Genomic DNA, 16823 nt, shown 5'->3' on the forward strand with positions numbered 1-16823 from the left:
TTAGCATCAGTTCATATAAGTCTCTCCAGGCCTTTCTGAAATCATCCTGCTGATCATTTCTTATAGAACAATAATATTTCCTAACTTATTCAGCCATTCCCCAATTGATGGGCATCCATTCAGTTTCCAGTTCCTTGCCACTACAAAAAGGGTGCTGCAACTATTTTTGCACATCAGGGTCTTTTCTCTTTTTTATGTCATAAATTATTTGTTGACAGCCTAACTATCCCCAATAATATCCCTCAACTCATCTGTGGACATATATGTAATAATAGCTTCTATCTATCTATCCATCTATTTATCTATCTATCTAATATCTACCTACCTACCTACCTATCTACCATTTATTTACAATTACTTTATATTATTGAACCCCATAGCCTTTGAACATAGGGGTAGGCCTGGATCAATTTTAACATTTAGATGAAATGAAGCATTCATATATCTTTGAACCCTTTATTTAGCCCTCACACAGTAAGGATATTCAAGAAGAATAGCAGCATTAAACATCCTTGTCATCTTCCTGTGGAAATATGGTGTGGTCAAAAGGGCAGGGTGCAGTAACTCATGAGGACTCAGGATATCCACCAAATCTGAAGGGCACAAACCCTATAATATATATAATATAACTTTTTATACTATTAGATTACAGGAAATCATGTTAATGTAGCTAGAGACCACCAGGAAGCTTTACCATCAAGGGGGATACAATTTGAGCCTTGATGCATCCTTTCAGCTAATCAGTTCAGCTTCATCTTCTTTTAGAGAAAATCTCCCTTAGCCTGTGTGGGGAGACTCTTGTCAATATTGGTCTTATAACAGCAGGGCAGAGTTATAATGTCTATATTATATGCCAAGAAATGTCAGGTGATAGTTATTATATAGTAGAAGTAAAACTCAAATCCAGGCCTTTCAACTGGAGGAATTGGATGTTCTTTATATTGCTTCCAGCTATTTCTCAATGTCCACACCAGACCACAGCTTTTTATAACTCTGTGCTAATAATCTTAACAATGACATGTGTGTGTGTGTGTGTGTGTGTGTGTGTGTGTGTTTATTCCTTACAACAGCTTTGTGAGATAGAATTTGTCTTCCTTTGCCATGGGATACCCAAGTAATTGGGGTCTTCACTGATGTGTATACTTCTGGTTGAGTACTATCTTCATCCTTTGCCATTCTGGAATTAAGGAGGATGGGACTTCAACTGGACCTCTCTCTGGCATTTGGCCAGGAGGCCTCCTCATATAGCCACTTTTGAAGGCAAAATATACATAGTTATCACTCAGAGTGCCATAAAAAGTAATAAAGGCACACTTTTCTGGGATCTGTCAGGACTCAATCTAAGTTCAGGTGCTAAAACACTTATCTTGACCACCAACAGCTGAATACACATTCTACATATGGGTATCTCTTGGATACATAGCATCCTCCACTATCTTGGCTTGAGGCAAAGAAATTGGAGCCAAATGTGAGTTTTGTCAGGTCCCCAGAGACACAATTTCCAAGAATTCATTAAACTAGATGCTTGAATCCATTCCTCTGCTTTTTTCACCCCCTCCCTGCTCTCTGGAGTTTGAAAAGAACAGGTTGATAACAATCTCTGTTATTACAAGAGACTATGGGGTAATGGGGAGAGGAAGAGGAGTCACTTACTGCTTTGCCCTCATCCCCATCCTGTGGCTAGCCAACTCCCACCTTCTCCTTTGTGAATCAGAATTAACATTCAATAAGTTGAAAATCTCCTTCCCCTGCTAAAATTCTCCCAGATCTTTTTAACTCACTTCTTCACTAAAATGGTTCAGAGGGAATTGTATTGGCTCTAGAAGCTGAGAATCTGGATTGAAGGACAAGCTTTACCAGGTATTTTCTATGTGACTTTTGGAAAACTACCTCATATTTCTAAAACTGTCTTTTTCCAAAATATGAAGAGAATGGATTTAGTAATCTTAAGAATCACTTTTAGATCTATTATGAGGCCTCTATGAACTGATCAGTGTTCAGCTATAGATTCATATGACCAAGAAGTAAGATCTGAATGAGCTCCATTCCTCACCAAGCTCACTTTTACTCACAATACCATTCTTTGCCAGGATCAGCACACATTGTTCAGCATACATTGTTCCAACAGTAAATCTGGGCACTGTAAAGTTGGTGGTCACCAAGGCAGCTAAGTCATGTAGCAGATAGAGTGCTGAGCCTAAAGTCAGGAGAATCTTAACTTAATTCTAGATACCAGCTGTGTGAAATTGGCCAATTCATTAGTTTTTGCTTGCCTCAGTTTCCTAAACTATAAAACAGCATCTATTTCCCAGGATGTGATGAGGATCAAATGAGATAATATTCATAAAGCACTTAGTACAATGCCTGACACATAGTAGGTACTATGTAAATTAACTAATGTTTGTGGAAATGGTATTAATTTAGGAAGAGAAGAAGGGTGGGAAAAAATCTAGAGGAGAAAAAGAGCTGAAAAGAGAGGTGCAGTGGGAAAGAAAGAGATAAGAAAATGATATGTGTGATGTATGTGATTTTATTAGTAATAGAATACTCCTGGGCATAGAAACTTCCTCTACCAATGCAATTTAGAGTGTTATAGAATTGCCTAGTGCACTGATGGGGAAGGAGCAACATGAATAAACATGTGTGGATGTAGGGGATCTGGGGAATGTTTGGGAATAACTAAATAGTCCTGTTTGGCATTTATACTATTACTATTACTGTTTTTGCTTCCACTGCTACTATTACTATTACTTCTACTACTGATGAGAACTAGATAAGGGACACCTAAATGAAATTAGGTTTAATTGAGGTCTAGTGGCAGATTTGGGGTACAGGGAGTCAAATATCGCTCCCCTGCAACCCCTTTGGATTCAGCTCAAGAATATATAGTTAAATGAGGTCTAGTAGTGGCACAAGAGTCCCCTATAAAAGAATTTACAGACCCGAAAACCTAGATTGATAAAAGAGGTTTATTAATGAGGTTTGGAAGTAAGGTTAAAAGGTGTTAAGTAAAAAGAGGAAGACACCAGAGCCAGGGTGGTTCTGGTGGGTAGAAATCCTTGTCATGGCCCACATAAGGATGCCATGTTTGGGACCTCTGCAAAGAGTGGACTCCAGTTTGGCTCTTTTTATAATAGGGGTTTTTTGATAATCTGAAGGGGCTCATGGGTGGAGTCCCACATTGGCTTTGAGCTTGAGTTTCAGCCAGGGTTAGAATTTGAATAGAATTCTTTTTTTTTTTTAATTGAAAATAAAGTCACTTTATTATAAAAATGTTTGACAGTATATATGAATGAGTAATTTTTTAAATAACATTATCCCTTGTAATCATTTTTCCAAATTATCCCCCCCTCCTTCCACTCCCTCCTCCTGATGACAGGCAATCCCATACATTTTACATATGTTACAATATAACCTAGATACAATATATGTGTATAAATCCCATTTTCTTGTTGCACATTAAGTATTAGATTCCGAAGATATAAGTAACCTGGGTAGATAGACAGTAGTGCTAACAATTTACATTCACTTCCCAGTGTTCCTTCTCTGGGTGTAGTTGTTTCTGTCCATCATTGATCAACTGGAAGTGAGTTGGATCTTCTTTATGTTGAAGATATCCACTTCCATCAGAATACATCTTCATATAACATTGAAATGTACAGCGATCTTCTGGTTCTATTCATTTCACTCAGCATCAGTTGATGCAAGTCTCTCCAAGCCTCTCTGTATTCCTCCTGCTGGTCATTTCTTACAGAGCAATAATATTCCATAACCTTCATATACCATAATTTACCCAACCATTCTCCAATTGATGGACATCTATTCATCTTCCAGTTTCTAGCCACTATGAAAAGAGCTGCCACAAACATTTTGGCACATACATCCCCCTTTCCCCTCTTTAGTATTTCTTTGGGATATAAGCCCAATAGCAGCAATGCTGGATCAAAGGGTATGCACAATTTGATAACTTTTTGGGCATAGTTCCAAATTGGTCTCCAGAATGGCCGGATTCTTTCACAACTCCACCAACAATGTATCAGTGTCCCAGTTTTCCCACATCCCCTCCAACATTCATCATTATTTGTTCCTGTCATCTTAGCCAATCTGACAGGTGTGTAGTGGTATCTCAGAGTTGTCTTAATTTGCATTTCTCTGATCAGTAGTGATTTGGAACACTCTTGCATATGAGAGGATATAATTTCAATTTCATCATCTGAGAATTGTCTGTTCATATCCTTTAACCATTTATCAATTGGAGAATGGTTTGATTTCTTATAAATTAAGGTCAGTTCTCTATATATTTTGGAAATGAGATCTTTATCAGAACCTTTAACTGTAAAAATATTTTCCCAATTTGTTACTTCCCTTCTAATCTTGTTTGCATTAGTATTGTTTGTACAGAAACTTTTTAGTTTGATGTAATCAAAATCTTCTATTTTGTGATCGATAATGATCTCTAGTTCTCCTCTGGTCATAAATTCCTTCCTCCTCCACAGGTCTGAGAGGTAGACTATTCTCTGTTCCACTAATCTATTTATGCTCTCATTCTTTATGCCTAAATCATGGACCCATTTTGATTTTATCTTGGTATATGGTGTTAAGTGTGGATCCATATCTAATTTCTGCCATACTAATTTCCAGTTTTCCCAACAGTTTTTTTCAAATAATGAATTTTTATCCCTAATGTTGGTATCTTTGGGTTTGTCAAAGATTAGATTGCTATAGATGTACCCTTTTTTGTCCTTTGTATCTAATCTGTTCCATTGATTGATCTATTTCTTAGCCAATACCAAATGGTTTTTGTGACTGCTGCTATATAATATAGCTTTAGATCAGGTACACCTAGACCACCTTCATCTGACTTTTTTTTTCATTAATTCCCTTGAAATTCTCGACCTTTTATTCTTCCATATGAATTTTGTTGTTATTTTTTCTAGGTCATTAAAATAGTTTCTTGGGCGTCTGATTGGTATAGCACTAAATAAATAGATTAGTTTGGGGAGTATTGTCATCTTTATTATATTCGCTCGGCCTATCCAAGAGCACTGAATGTCTTTCCAATTATTTAAATCTGACATTATTTTTGTGGCAAGTGTTTCGTGTAATTTTGCTCATATAAGAATTTGAATAGAATTCAATGGGTTTTTAGATAAAGATGAAACTGTTTGTCCTTGGGGTGGGGTCCCTTCCCTGAGGCAAAGTCCAAGGAGGTTTTAAGAGTTTTGGCGTTTCCTCATCACTACTACTACTACTACTACTACTACTACTACTACTACTACTACTACTACTATTACTACTACTACAACAATTTTTACTGCTGCTGTTGCTACTGCTATTACTGCTGTTGCTGCTGCTACTACTATACCACTACCACTACTAACAATTCATATTTGTCTCATGCTTTAAAGTTTGCAAAGATACTTTTCTTCCAACAACCTTGTGAATCAGATAGAGTAAATATTATTTTCATTTTGCAGATGAAGAAATGAGTTAATGAATGGTTTAGTAGTCAATCCATGACTACACAAAGTAATTGTTTTAAGACTAGGACCTAATTTCTAGACTTCTTCAAGTCAGTCCTCATTTTGCTATCATCATAAAGCTGGAATTGTAAATTCAACCAGGACAGGGTCACAAGGATTGGAGAAGGAGCAGTTTTTAACACCTGAAAGAGTTTGGTCCTAGTCATTAAGGAACCATAAATGGATTTTGAGGAAGGGAGTGAAATGATTAGATTTGAATTTTAGGGAAATGACTCTGGCAATAATATATAGAATAGAATGAAGAAAGAATATAGTTTATCACAGGTAGTCTAGGAGAAAATGATTAAAAAAGAAAAAACAAAAACAAAAACAAAACACTTTGGAAACCATGATGGAAATGTAGGAAATTTTTCATCTTTAGGATTTTGTGATTCATCTCTGGTCTAGAATGATGATAGATGCTGAAAGGTATTGCCTTTGATTAGGAGTAACAATGGCAACTAGGGTAGTTAGGTTGAAGGTGAGGAAAAGTGCCTTCAGGATTAGAACTGTGATTTCATTGATATAGAAGACTCCTGAGCATGGAAATTTCCTTAACCAATGCACATTGGCACCTTGTGTACAACTTAGATTGTTAGTGAATTGCCTAGGGCACTGAAAACTTAAATGACTTATTCAGTACTACAGGATTAAATATGTGTTAGAGGTGAGCCTTGAACCCCTTTCATCTTGGCCCCAAATCAGTTTTCTGTTTACCATACCATGTCACCTAAGAATAATTCATATCCTGAATAATTACAGTATTCCCTACTCATTGTAGAATATTTTCAGTTAATATGGTATTAAGGGTTTAGGGAGGGGCATGGGATGAATCCTCCTACCATTCTCCATAGTGGATATGTCATAATAGAAACAATAAGCTTCATTAACCTGACTTGACAGTGCAAAACAATTAGAGGCACTGAAAAGAGTGCCCGAGACATATTGAGAACAACTGGGTTACACAACTCATGGCAAAGGTGAGGAGGTTAAAGGGTGGCAGCATTCAGGGGCACTCTAAAGGCAAGTAAGTAAAGACAAAAGAAAAAAAAAAACTCAGAGCAGGAAGGAGGGAAGCCCTTAACTCTTAAATCAAGAATGAATGTTTTATGTCCCCTTGGGGAAGAGGAACTGATTGCTCTGGACAACAAACAAAAGACAAGAAGGATTCTAAGCAATATGGCACCATACAAAGAGAATTAGATTTAGAATCAAAAGCTGCCTATATTTGAATTGTGGTTCTTTGACTTACTACCAATTTGACTTAGGTCAAGTCAATTCATCATCTTTCTGTGCCTCAGTTTCTTCATCTTTAAACATGAAGAAATAGGACTAGATTATTTATTTCTAGGGTCCCTTCCAGTGCTAATGGGATGATTATCTTGGGAACACTAATAGTTCACAGATTACAGGAGAATTGAGTGGCTAATTTGTACTTGGGGATCCATTAGGATGAATGAGGCCCAGAAGTGCCACCTACCAAAAAAAAAAAAAACTAAACAAAACCACTCTATTACATTGTAGAGTACATGATGTGCCTATAAATGAAAGCAGCACAGACACAGGATAATCACTACAGCCTGGAGCCTAAGAGTATCAGGAGAGTTGCCTTGTCTCATTTTTTTTTCTTTTTAGGTCATAAGCACTCAATAGTGCTTCAGTACTAGGACCATTTTCCCCATCCGTCTGCAGACCTTTCTGAACTGTGGCTCCAGCCCTAGAGGCTCCATGGAGGCAATCACTGGGTTTCCAGGGGATAAGTGATTGTTGGTACAAGGAGGCTTCAGAGAAGATTTTAGTAGGTTAACTGAGGGACCATCTATTCCAGGAGCACTTTGAATGAGTTACCTTGGACATATGTTTGCCCTCAGTTTTAACAGAGATGTTAGATACTTTCAGCAGAAGGAACCAAGCCTCCTGAACAATGGATTGAGCTATTTGCCCCTAAAAAATGCCCTAAAACCTCCTTAGTGTCCAGGCCTAGAGCATCCATAGTCTCTTTCTTTATACTGTTTGTGAGATCTTTGAAGCAGGATCTGTTTTTTTTTTCCTTTCTTTTTTATCCCTAACACTTAGCTCAAGGCGTGGCAGAAGGTAATAGCTTAATAAATGCTAGATGAGTTGACTTGATTTTCTTTTTCTGGAGTTTAGCATGTCCAACTATAAAAATGTGGGGGCTACATTTAATGGATTCTAAGGTTCCTTCTAACATGAAATCTATGATACTGCCAATCAAGATGATGAATTGCCATAGACAGGCACACACCTAATCATCCATCCAGTCACACAGTGATCCACCCACACACTATTGCATATAAATTATCACATGAAAATCAATAACACAAACAGTATAAACCTGTACACTCACACATTCTCTCTCCCTGTGTCTGTGTCTCTTTCTCTGTTGATCTTTGCCACGTGTCTCTGTCTCTCTTTTCTCTCTTTTTTTTCTTTCTCTCTTTTCTCTTTTTTTCTTTTTCTTTCTTTCTTTCTTTCTTTCTTTCTTTCTTTCTTTCTTTCTTTCTTTCTTTCTTTCTTTCTTTCTTTCTTTCTTTCTTTCTTTCTTTCTTTCTTTCTTTCTTTCTTTCTTTCTTTCTTTCTTTCTTTCTTTCTTTCTTCCTTCCTTCCTTCCTTCCTTCCTTCCTTCCTTCCTTCCTTCCTTCCTTCCTTCCTTCCTTCCTTCCTTCCTTCCTTCCTTCCTTCCTTCCTTCCTTCCTTCCTTCCTTTCTTTCTTTCTTTCTTTCTTTCTTTCTTTCTTTCTTTCTTTCTTTCTTTCTTTCTTTCTTTCTTTCTTTCTTTCTTTCTTTCTTTCTTTCTTTCTTCTTTCTTTCTCTTCTCTGTCTCCCTCTCTCTAAGATCTGTCTTTTTTCTCTGTCTCTGTCTCTCTGTTTTTGTCTCTCTTTTTTCTCTGTCTCTCTGTTTTTGTCTCTGTATCTCTTTTCTCTGTCTATCTCTGTCTCTCTTTTTTCTCATACACACACCATATTGCATCACATCTTACACAGATGTGTAAGCCAATTCACATGTGTACATATTTTCCACAAAGCATGCCCTAGTTCATCCAGCTGTGCTGCCAGCCCAGTACAGGATAGAGCCAGTACTGAGATCTCTAAGTAGACAAGCCCTATTCTCACCATCCTGCAAAGCCTCCCCTGTCTTCTGAGGCATGTGAATCAGGCTGAGTGCTCTGCACCATCATTTTGTTTGGAAGGAGTCAGAGTAGGCTGCCTGCCTTGTGGTTTGCAGCTCTCACACTCCTACGCACAGAGTGACTGAGCAGGAACGAGTGCTGCATTAAAAGGCAGAAGCTAAGGGCTTTTTCCCCCTTCCTGACAGCAGCCTGGAGTCAGACTCATTGCACATTAATTAGTACTATGTTCTAGCCAGGCTGTAAAAATGCTGGAATATTAATACCTTCCAAAATAGAATGCTGTTTAGCAGGGTTTACACCTAAGCAGGAAGACGCTTCTAGGGAACAGCCTTCCTTCAGATGTCTCCATAATATGGAAGTATTTTATCATCCTCATTTTAATTTTTATTGCACCAGGAAAAATTTAGATTGACATGATTCAATAAAATGAAAATCAATCTCAAGATCTCAAGTTTTCAGGGCAGACATCTGGCTACTTCTTCTTTTTCTTCCCCTCCCACAAGTTCCTATGGTACTTCTGCTGCTCCTATTTCATATTCTTCTTCAAGAAGAGGGAAAAGTCTCCTAGCCATTACATTTCAGTTTACATACAGGGAAATCTGAAATATTTGGTGTTTTCATTAGCTGCTCTGGAAAATGAATACTCAAATGCAAGAGGTGAGTAAATATTGTATACAAGAAGAAGAAATGCCTGTCTTAGAATCAGAAAACCTGAGTTCAAGTTCAAGACCTAAGTCTCAATCAGTTTCTCCAACTATAAAATACAAGATTAGAGCAAAATGGTCCCTTAAGTGCCTGCTAGCTCTAATATTCCATGAGTCCTTTTAGGAAGTTATTTAAATATTCCAGGTAGAAAGTGATGAGTGACCTTGGACAGAGAAGGTTCTGCTCTGAAGTCAACGGTGGTGATTCATCTGAATTAAATGTGTACTTAAGTCAGCAGTCTCTATTTAGTTGGCAATGGCTGACAAGTTACTCTCCTGTGTTCACAGAAGACAGAAACAGAAACAATGGTTGGAAGTTGCAAAGAATTTAGCTTCAGTTTCAGGAAAAGCAAGCAGACAAAACCACCCAGTCAAAAAATAACAGCAATGACAAAAACAGCAAAACTTTCTAACAGAGAATCTAGAAGTACAAGGGGTTGCTGAAAGAGATGGAGAATTCTCCCTCCTTGGAAGTCAACAAGTAGAGATCACATATTGGGCAGATTATAATAGAGATATATTTTGTTTATTTGGTGGTTAAGATGGCTGCTGAAGTCCTTTCCATCTCTCAAATTGCATGATTCTGTGACTTTGGAAGTGGGAAGGAATCAAAGAATATATAGTTCAATCTCCTAAATTTACAAATGAGAAGATGCAGAGAAGCAACCCTTCCCAAAGTATCACATTTAGTTAGTTGTGTGCCTTATGACTTTTCTCATTACATTCATACTTTTCTTCCTCTGTTACTCCCTCCTTCTCTCACTGTTTTCCTCCCTCCCTTCCTTCTTTCCTCTCTTCTTTGTTTATTACATTCCTTCCTTGTTTACTTTATTCTTTTTTAATCTTCTTTCCTTCCTTTCTTCTCTTCTACCTTCCTTCATTCCTTCCTTCTTTTCTACCTTTTTTCTTCCTTCTTTTTTCCCTTCCTTCCTTCTTTTTTTGTCCTTCTTTCCTTCCTTCCTTTCTTCCTTCCTTCTTTTCTACCTTCCTTCCCTCTCTTCCTCCCTCCCTTTTCCCCTTCCTTCTTTGCTTCTTTCCTTAATTTTTTCTTTCTTCATTATTTCTTCTCTCTTCTTTTCTTCCTTCCTTTTTTTCCCTTTTTTTTTTGAGGCTGGGGTTCAGTGACTTGCCCAGAGTCATACAGATAGGAAGTTTAAGTGTCTGAGACCAAATTTGAACTAGGGTCCTCCTGAATTCAAGGCTGGTGCTCTATCCACTACGCCATCTAGCTGCCCCTCTTCCTTCCTTTTTCAAAAAAGTTATTTCTTGTTATAAGTAATGGCTTACAGGGAGGGAAAAATTTAGATGGCATAAAAGAAAAGATATCAATAAAATTGATTTTTAAAAAGTTAGGGACCTTTGCCAAATGTTTTTAAATGAGTTGGTCATGCCTTTTCTACTATGCTATGCAGTCTTTGTCCCTGGATAACTTTTTGTCTGGGGGAAAGGAAAGTCAGTCAGTCAATAAACACATATATTATGTCCCAGGCACTGGTTTCTAAAAATTCTTTCCAGTTCTTTTTTTTTTTTCTATGAGTGGAATTCTCTTAAAGGAAGAGAAGTAGCTCTCCCTATCCTCCCACAAACATGAATACTAACACAGAATTCACAAATTTCATTGATGTTTGAACTAATAGGAATGGATGCCTGTAAAATGGCTAAGTGGCAACTACATAGAAACAGAAATGGAAACTACAAGGAATATGAGCAGGGGAAAATTGCTCTAAGGTAATATGGAAGCAGCTAGATATGAGGAGATACATTGGTTAGAAGAAGTGTTAGTAGTGGAAAGATCTAAATCACTTGGCTAATCTTATTGAAATTCCTAATAGACTGAAATTCCTAAAGTCTAGAGGCAGAACTGCAAACATTAACAGATTTACAAACAATAGTTGTACCCCAAGGACACTCTTTCAAAAAAGGCAGTATTGGAAATAATCTTTAGCTAACTATAGTCCCAAATAGTCATCATGACTCTCTCTCTTTCTCTCTCTCTCCATATATATATATATATATATATATACATATATGGCATATAATATATATTAGCAATATGGCATATGAATAATATATAAGTATATGATGTAACATTAAATAATATATAGATATAGATATAATTATTTGTTATTTAGTCATTATTAAGTTGTGTCTTTTTGTAACCCCCATTGGAGTCTTCTTGACAAAGAAGCTAGAGCAACCTGCAATTTGACAGATGAAGAAATTAAGGCAAAAAGGGTAAAGTGACTTGCCCAGGATCATACAGCTAATAAGTATCTGAGGTCAGATTTGACCTCAAGAAGGGACTTCCTGGCTCTAAGTCAAATGTTCTACCTCACTGCATCTTTAACTACCTATATGTATAATTTATATTATATCTATGTACTTTTTAGTACTGTGTGTTTTTTGTTAGCTATCATTTATATAGTACCTTAATATTTACAAAGTATTTTACAAATTCATCTCAAGTGATCCTCACAACAACTTTTGAAGGGAGGGGCTATTATTATCCCCATGTTTATAGATGAGATAACTGAAGTAAATATAAGTTAAATAAATGACTTTTCCAGAGTCTTCTGTTTAGTGAGTGCCTGAGGTTTGATCAAGTTTCTGTCCACTGAACCACCTTTCTGTCCCTGTAGCAACAACAGAGTAATATTATTTTAAGATAATAAAGTTTGTTTTAAAATGTGTGAGCCTCCGCATTGTCAGATATATGGTTATAACATTGTGGGTATATAATAGAGACATAGAGACTGAGACTCTTTATCTTAGGGGCTTCTAGAACTATGGATTTTCATGCACATGGCAAGCTTCACAAAAGCATTTTTGAATCAGCTTTTTAAGGAGAAATTCAAGCACTCTCTGGTGGCTTCCTATTTTTAACTAGCTATTTTAAACTAATTAACTTTCATTTTCAGTTGTTTCTATAAAACTAAAAGAATTTAAGTCCTGTCAGCACCCTCTAAATTTTGGTGTCAAAAGCTAAAGTCATATTGTTCTACCCTAGTTACAATTTTTGTCCCTGGATAACTTTTTGTTATGGTAGATAATTTTCATTAGCTTCTGTAGCCAAAGATTATTACTTTGTATTGCCAAATTGTCTGATGACAATCTTTTCTTCATTTACCAAACTGGTTTTTAGATGAAAATCAGGTGATGCATGCCAAATTGGTTGCCAAGTCCATGTTTCAATTCTTGAAAAGTCCTGAGAGCTCAGATTTTGAGAACCTGGGGTCCCCTCCACCATAAAATGAGACACCAAATAGTAGGCATTTTAATTTCTCTCTTATGTTACATATATATATATATATATACATATATATATATATGTGTACATATATATATAGGTATAAATGTATAAATGTGTACATGTGTATTTATTAGGATCTTTAATTTCATTAGTGTAGGAAATTCCCCTTATCACTGTGAATGTTTGGGAACGGAGGAACTTACATAGGGTCCAATAGTCAGTACATGTCATTGCCTAGTTCAGTATTTGGGAGGTTCCAAAGGAAAGTGTGAGAGACTAGAGGTATTAGACTGACTACCAAACTGTAGGTCTACAGAGCCATTATGGTAACCTAACTGATGTATGCCTATGAAATATGGATAGTATGCCAGTGCCATGCCAGGAAACTGAATTACTTCCATTGGAATAGCCTTAGGAAGATTCTGAAGTTACCAGACTCTGAGATCCTTTTTTGAACTAAAATGCCAAGTAGTCCAACTCTACTATAGAGAGAACAACTTTATTGGATTGGCCACTATGTTTAAATGACAAATGTACACTTGCCAAAAAGATTATTTTATGGAGAACTCACACATGGTAAGCATTCGCAAGGTGGTCAGAAAAAGTAATCCAAGAGCATTCTTAAGAACTTCAGAATTGATTATACAACAAGGGAACCACTGGCACAGGACCTTCCAACACAGCATGCACTTGTCAGAAAAGGAACTGTGATCTATGAGCAAAGTGGAACCATTATAGCCAAGAAGGAACGCAAGATGCACAAGTTGCAAAATTCTCTTAACTTGCAAGATGCAAGTTAAGAGAATTTTACTCCAAATGTTTACAGGGACAATTTGTGTCTGACCTGAGTCAGCATTCTAAGCTCTTTTGGTCTGATCAGCTAGACATACTATAACTCAACTCTAATAATGATGTTATTTTGATTTTCTTTGAGAATGAAGGACAACAGTCAAACAAACAACCATGTGTCAGAAATCAGGTCATCCTGACTTCAAGGCTAATATTTTATCCATTATGCCATACTTACTCTTCTATGTGGGTGGCAGGTGGCTGTAGGCCATATGGGAAACATTCATTTACATAGAGATATCTATAGGAATCAACTGACCTACTTGCTTGGGTTATTCAGAAACAATTCACACTGAAAGAGTCTTTTAGCAAAGCAAATATTTAAATACTTTTGACTTCTGAGAAGCAGCATAAACCAAACAGTAAGTCTCTCCTGAAATATTCAGGCTTTGAAAGTCTTGTTTTGTTAGATTAGAAAGGCAAAAGAACCAAATCTCTCAAGTGAGGACTGATTTATTCTGTTTACCACAAAATAAATGGTCGCAATGTGTTGAGTAATCAAGTACATCAGTAAGGCTAGGGAAGGATAGTGGCAAGTACAATCTGGGGAGGGGCTAAGATTGCTAAGCAACAGGAAGAAAATGGAAATGATACAAAGCTATGGCTTGCTTTTTTATTTTATTTTGGGGTTTTCTCTCTCTAAAGGAAATGTAGCTTTACTTTCAGGAAGGGGGGCACCAATATACCAATATACTATAATAACTAAATTATTAATTACATATGTATTCAAAATAACAGATGAGGGGAAGAAAATAAATTTGGATTATTGATGAAGAGTTCAGTTTTCTTGGAGCCTTCTCTATTCCCATAAGCAGTAATTTAAAAATCTTTAAAAGAAGAGGTGACATGTTGTAAACAATACCACCAACAACTTAAGATATAGAACCAAATGACCTTCATTTAAGTCTTGCAACCAGAATGATGTTGAGAAAGTAATTTTATCCTTTCTCTACCTCAATTTTCTCATCTGCAAGACAAGTGAACTATACTGTATAATTTCTAAAGTCCTCTTTGGTTTAAATCCTATAAATAATGAGAAAAAACCTACATTCTGTTTTTTGATTGAAATATTTGTATTATTGGAGAAATAAGTATTATGGAGAAATAAATCAGCAATTTTAATTGAGTATCTGCTATTTACTCAGCACAAAAGCCCTCAGCTAAATTACTTTGAGAAATCTATTATATAGAGAATTAAATCACAGAGGAACAAAATCTGTAGTATTCTCATATTCAGATAGGTCAGTGATATAATCAATTTGGATTTTTCTCATGATTTTTATCACTGCTTATCCTGGATACCTCTTATTCATGACTTTCCTTAAGTTTACCATGGGGTATTTACCCAATGTCTCAGAGGTTTTCCTTATTTTTCTTTTTTCTTTTTCTCTGATGTCATGATGCTATCTGAGAAGTCTGGGTTAGCACCCTGGATGCCTTAGAATCAGCCTGAGTCAGGATAAGCAAAAGTCCTTGGTCTTTATTCTTGTTCTTTAGGGGGAGAAGTGAAGGGAATGGACACAATTCTCCACAACCTCCCTTCTCCTTATCCATAGCCAAAGTGACCCTGACTTGTCTTACTCTACTCCCTAATCCCTCCTACAATTATCTGTATACACCAAAAGATCTAGCCAGCACAGAATAGTGAGAAGGGCCATTTTCCAAGTATATGCTAATAGAGTATTAGCCAACTGGTAATTAGCCTTAAGTGCTTGGTTATCTGATTCCAGCACACCAACTCAGAGTTTCAGCCCTTTACAGATATCATTGGAACACTTTGGCTCCTTACCATCATTCTTTGTCATCAACTTTTAGCCAGTTTGTCTTCTTTTCTGATCACATATTTCTCTGATAACACACTGAGACATAGAACAAAGGGCAGAAACTCAGTCTGTCCACACCTCTGATATTTCCTTTCTGTATGAACTTGAGACATTCACTTAATTTCTCTGGGCCTAAGTTTCCTCAATTGTAAAATTAGGGGAGATAAACTAGGTCATCCCTGATGTCCCTTCTAGCATTAGATAAGTGATATTTTTTGTTTCTGTCCTTTGAAATTCTTTCTTGGTATATTCCCTATTGGTGTATTCTTATATATTCCCACTGTGTACCTTTCTATAATCTCCATGTGATGTTCATTTTCAATTTTTCAGTGACTATAGTGTTTCATGTTTCATAGATATATTGCAATACTGGTATAATAGTGATATTAAAAGATGGGCACTTGTCTCTGAAGGTCATCAAAGCTCTACAATTGAAAGACAATCCAGCCTTTACATCACTATTACACACTCCTTGCTGTTTAATACTGGACCTAATATATTTTCCATTTGCAATTTCTAGTGCACATATATGTATATACATATACACATCCACAGCCAAACCTTAATCCGAACCCAATGTCTCCAAATAATCCTTCCCCTTACGTGTGCCTGATGACTACTTGCCAGCCTGGCAAACCTAGCTCAACCCCGTACCATGAACCTACTAGGCAAACTAACAGTAATCATAACCACATTCTCCTGATCTAACTTCTCCATTATCCTCCTAGGAATTAATACAGACATATTTATGCATATGTGTATGCATATGTACACATATACATAGAATATACTGTATATACTTATGTACACATACATATACTTGTGCATATATTTAATTACATATAAATATATGCACACATATAAAGATTATCTTTCCAATTTCATATATTGATTGGAATAATAGATATTCTTCATCCTTTCTTTTTTTGATGGTGAAATTAACCTCCTTTAAATAGTTAAATATTTTTTCTAGAAAGCTCTGTAAAATTCTGAGGCCTTAACTAGCCAGCATAATGTCAGTCACAAACAGGAGTATCTGGGGAGCTTGGTATCTATAAGATATTGCTCTTTACTTGGATTCTGAACTGTTTTTCCTCCATCATAATAACAAACACCTTTGATTAACATATATCAGTCTGTTTTAGGGACTTGATTGATTTTCAAGATCAGAAGTTTGTTGAATAGTATTATTATTTCTTTTCTCAAGCCTTTCAAGAAATTTTAAGTGATTTTAATGTAAAGACAAGACCTGTTTTGGGGTGAGGATATTTTAGGGAATGTTTTCTTTCATTTTTTTCATAATCCAAAACAATAAACGCAGAGTAATTCCATGTTCTCTATAGCTAAATACTCTCTACTTTTACAATTAATTACAAGATAGTAATGATATAGAATTTTTCTTTCCAAAGCTAGTCTGGTTCCCTACTAATAGCTTCAACAAAGATACCCTCAATAACTGTGTAGATAAGTTTCATAAATATTTTGCATAAATGGATAAGTAAACTTATAAGTCAATAATGGTTA

General features: G+C 36.2%; 1 long non-coding RNA gene across 2 annotated transcripts in view; it reads left to right on the forward strand.

Moving 5' to 3' along the window:
• Window positions 1-16823, forward strand: part of LOC141541926 (uncharacterized) — a 59709-nt gene that overhangs the window by 11261 nt on the left and 31625 nt on the right. The window lies entirely within an intron of this gene.

Source organism: Sminthopsis crassicaudata, chromosome 4 (genome assembly GCF_048593235.1).
Source record: "Sminthopsis crassicaudata isolate SCR6 chromosome 4, ASM4859323v1, whole genome shotgun sequence".
Classification (NCBI taxonomy): Eukaryota; Metazoa; Chordata; class Mammalia; order Dasyuromorphia; family Dasyuridae; genus Sminthopsis; species Sminthopsis crassicaudata.